Here is a 4808-nt window from a genome sequence, read left to right on the forward strand (position 1 = left end):
CGAAATATATATATATATATATATTTATGGCCAAGGGAATTTTAAACACAGAAATACCACATATATTTAAGTCATTCACCTCTACATGCCTGCAAAGTAGATGTCCCTTGAAGGCAGCGACCTGACCCAATGCCCTGCACATACAGGTGCTGCCACTGAGTGCTGTTAATAAACAGCCTATCTGGTGCTTGAAGCTGCTAAATTAATGATAGAGGAGACCAAGTCTGTCTTCTGTTCCTATCTCTCCTCTTCAGCATTTTCCTGCTTCTCTTTGGTTCCATTGTCTTCCCATTTCAATCCCCAAGTAGGCAGTTCAAGTTAAATTCCTACCTTCCTGAGAGTCCCTAAAGCTGTGCCCCTCAGGCAGCACGCACACCATATGGCCTGCCCCATCACAGCCTGCACCATAATGTCATACATGTCATTGGAAAGGGTGGAGAGGGAACAGCTAGGCAAGGGTTATAGTAGGATAATAATTGGAAAGGAAGCCTATTTGCTAGCTTTAGGAATGATGCCAGCAATTTTAAGGCAGTGTAAGAAGTTTCAGTCTGGTAGGAGGGAGAGGGAATTGTCTTGATTTGGAGAGATTTCTCCTCTCCCATCTTCTCCACTCTAAAACCACAAGTCAATCTAGAAAAGTTGGTGGTGTGTGGTTTGGTAAATAAGTTCAGCCTTTGACATGAAGATTGACCTGGTTTGACATTGATTGATTGATTGATTTGACATGCAGATGACCTGAGATTGGTGCTCCTGCCAGTCTTAAAAACAAACGAACAAACAAAAGCCCCTAAGCTTTGGACCTGACCTAGTTGTTTACCACATGTTTGATTTCAGGCCAGTTTCCTGTCTGTAAAATAAGGGTGATTTTAATGCTTCCCTTTCCTATTGCACAGAGATGTGATGATAAAGTAAGCCATTCTACATTCTATGTGTGTGTTGGGGAGGGAGTGGGGGAGGGATCATGTCTGTTTTGCTTCCTGTATTTCCATATTGTTTAGAAGATGCTCATTAATACTTGACTTAACGAACTGTCAGGTGGGATAACCCTTCCCTGTTCCTCGTTTTGGAGGGCAGATAGAACATGATGATTGGAGAAGCATGAAATGTGTGACTAAGGTCTCTGTGTAATCAGGACTTGCAACACCCGGAATGCTCCTATCTGATTCTTTCTGAACAGAACAAAACAAAACAAAAGAAAAACTTGACTTAATTAATAAATGGCGAACTTAGGTCGACTCCCAAATTATTGGTGCCCAAGCTTTAGCGTGCATCAGGATCACTCGAGGGTCTTGTTCAGACTCGACTACCAGGACCCACCCAGAGAGTTTTCGGTTCAGTAAGCCTCGGGTGAGGCCCAAGAACCTGCATCTAAGGACTTCCCCATGTGCTGTGGCGCTGCGGGCAGGGACGGAGGGGCCCAGGGGCAGGCGGCAGCACGGGAAGAGGCCAGCAGGTGGCGCGGTCGCCGAACCCTGCCTCCCCCGGGCGCCGAGGGAAGCGGGTCAGCGGCGGCCACACCTGCACAAGCGCCCGCTCTCCCAGGCAGCAGGGGCGGCGGCGGCCTGGCTGGCTGCGCTGCAGAGAGTAGAGCAGGAGCGGCGTGGGAGGAATTCGGGGCTCTTTCGCCGCCTGTCTCCTTTTACTGCTGGTTGCCCTCAAGGGAGCCCTCTCTCCGTCTACACGCGTTTGGGCCTTACCAGCCGCCTGAAGCGGCGGCATCCATCCCAGCAAAGCGTGCCTTCCATCCTCCGGAGAAAACAGTCTTTGAGCTTCCTTTTCAGTGAACCCACTTTGGGGACTGAACCCTTGCGACTAAGAAAACCCCTCCTAAAGTTTAATGGAACGATCACATCACACGTGGTTGACGAAGCCCTTCCCTACTTGCTACTTGCCTTGTGTGACACACTGTCACGGCCCGGGCTTCCGGCTTGGTGGAGCGGACACGATCGCTGCTCCGGCTGCGGACTTCGGGCTCCTTCCCTGAGCCAGGGGGAGAGCGCTGCCCGCTTTAGAGAACTGTTAGGAGGCTGCCGGGCGACAACGCGGGAAAAGCGCCTTTCACAGCATAAGGACTGAATCCACATTAAGGAAGTAGGCAGGAAAAAGTGTCAGTCGAATAGCCAGTGACAGTTCCTTAGGGGAGAAATGAATCTGGGTTTAGCTGTCCAGTAGAACGCTGCTGTCTACACTGTCCAGCCCAGAGGTCACTAACCATAGGTGGCCACTGAGCACGTGAAATACGGCGAGGGTGATCAGAGAATTGAATTTTAAATTGTATTTAATTTTCATTACATTTAAAGTATTAGACCGCACAGGTTTAGCAAAATGCCTTGCTGAAATTGTGAAAAGACGCCCCTTAAGCCTTAGGGCATGGCTGGCAATGGGTAAGAGGTAGTTAAATCTCTCTGCCTAAAAAGGTATAGGAATTTTAGGGGGTGGGGCAATCTGCCTAGCAAGGAAAGGAAGAGAGGTTAGGGGGAAAGGGCCAGAGGCATTGTGAGGAATTAGTGACTAAGCCAATGAGAAAGGAAGTCAGTAAAACCCCTCCGGTGACAGAAATGGCTCAAGGAGAATTTAAAAACTGGAGTGCGTAATATTCAGTCTGTCGTTTACTGAGCAACAGAATGGTGTTACTTCTTTCTGTTGCCCGTCCCTTCAGAAATGTCTGCTTAACACAGAGCCTGGAGGTGGCAGCAATTAGGGAGTGAAGACATGACAAGATGTGGGGGTGTCCAGTGGGGGTGATTCGTTCAGGAAAGGTGAGAGCAAATTCAGGAGGGAACAGGAGAGAGAAAGAATTCAGCACAAGCAGGATCTAGGGGTTGAGAGACTGCAGTGATATTGTCAGGAGGACGCCTTTTCCGCTGCAGAGGGGATGGAGATTTTTGAACCACTTTTAATTAAATCTTAAAGGTAACAGCAACTCCAGTAAGTGGGAGGACTTGAACATCTAGGCCTTTGCTTCAAAGCATTTCTTCACATTAGTGCTTCCTGACTTAAATAACCTCACAGAGCAGGCATCTCTTGAAGGGCCTCACTTCTGACTGCAGGTGTGAGTGAGACAGGAGGCCAGGAGGGCTTGAGCAATGGTACAGCAGGCAGACGGGAAGCAGAGGCATCGGCGTCTTGCTAAATTTATAACGCATAACGTCATTCTTTCTGGACTTTTGTCTCTCTCTGTGGTGTCTAGCAATAATGAACCACTGTCCACCTGCTCCCAATTTCTGTAGTTGTGTGTATGTATGTGTGTGTATGACAGACAGAATAGATGCAAAGTGAGGTGCAGCTTCGGTGCTGGGCATACTTCATGTGCTGAAACATGGCAACTCCTAGTCATTATCTCTGCTGCAGTCTTAGAAAATAACTCCTGAGGGTGATAATGTGGCATCAACCTCCTCTTCCAAGTGATTCCATGACAAAACTCTCAGATGAGGCCCCGTCCACCACCCCTTCCCTGCCTGGAACCTAGAGGTAGATGAAACATCACTTCTTAGTAGCCACCTGTGACTCATAGCCCCAAGAGCTGCCTCTCTGACCAGGAAGGCTTTGAATAGAGAACCGGGAAGGGAGAGATTGCAGGCTTTGCAAGAGAAGGGACTTGTGTTTTCCCTGGTCCCTCTGTTGTATCCAAGTAAAGCTAGTTCTCCAGCTACTGCACATGATAATTTATTTGATCCTGTTTTTGCCCACAGGATTTCCCAGCCACTCCTTACTGCGCCCTCTACCTTCTACCCTGTTCTGTAGTAACCTTCTTGAAGAAATGTCACCTAGTGGAACCTTCTGATGTCACTCTTGTGAGCACCCTCATGTCCATCAGCATGGCTGCTCTGGGCAACTCCCAGTGGAGATGAAGCAAGTGGATAATCTCCAGTGGGGTTCGAGAATATCACATGTTTTTCCAAAAAGCTCCCATTAAAATAAATATATTACCTGGTGGGGAGAGGAGAATGGCAGCATTCAGCTGGCAGACTGGCAAGGAATGTTCCATCAGATTAAATAGAAGTCACTGGTCTAGGAAGGGAAGCTTCAGAGAAGAGAGGTTTTTTTTTGTTTTGTTGTTTTGTTTTTTTGAGACGAGTCTTTCTCTGTCACCCAGGCTGGAGTGCATTGGCACGATCCCGGCTCACTGCAACCTCTGCCTCCCGGGTCCAAGCGATTGAAGAGAGTATTTTTTAATGAGGGCAAGTTGAGGGATGGAGGAGAAGGATGGAGAGGGATGAGAGGGAAATGGAAAACTAAAGGGTGGCACTCTCTGAAAGGGGCTATGCAGGAAGAATTTTATTTTGCACGAGATAGGGAGGAGAATGAATCTTCAGATTTTTAAAGTGAGATTAATATGGATTCAGGTTGTGGCTCAGCCACCATCTGTGTGACCCCCTTGGGGGCCCATCTCAGGAGGTTTATTTTCCTCATGGGTACAGGGGTCATGAGGATCTCATGAGATTATGTGTGTAAAACTCACACCTTAGAAGGCACATGCACACTTCGTGTTTGTTTAAGATCGGCCACCTTTCCTGCCACAGGAAAAACAACAGTCACAGCAAAGGCCAGGAGGATTCTTAGTGTGCATTCGTGTAGTTGTTATACCTCTCAGAGCACTTTCCTATAGGTCATTACCATTGCCCAAGTTCTAACAACCTCGAGAGGTAGAGTCTCCAGCAGTGCCCCTGCTTGCAGAGAGTGGCATTAAGATCCCATTCCGCTTGGTGGTAAACTAGAGCAGAACTTTTGAGTCTTGGCCGGGCGCGGTGGCTCAAGCCTGTAATCCCAGCACTTTGCGAGGCCGAGACGGGCGGATCACGAGGTCA

At 48.3% G+C, this 4808-nt stretch overlaps 1 non-coding gene across 1 annotated transcript; it reads left to right on the plus strand.

The window, feature by feature from the left end:
• The first annotated feature begins 1028 nt into the window (after window positions 1-1028).
• Window positions 1029-1164, plus strand: LOC111540380. The gene has a single exon (XR_002730965.1). It is a non-coding gene; the product is annotated as a U8 small nucleolar RNA (small nucleolar RNA).
• The last annotated feature ends 3644 nt before the right edge of the window (window positions 1165-4808 follow it).

Source organism: Piliocolobus tephrosceles, chromosome 13 (genome assembly GCF_002776525.5).
Source record: "Piliocolobus tephrosceles isolate RC106 chromosome 13, ASM277652v3, whole genome shotgun sequence".
Taxonomy (NCBI): Eukaryota; Metazoa; Chordata; class Mammalia; order Primates; family Cercopithecidae; genus Piliocolobus; species Piliocolobus tephrosceles.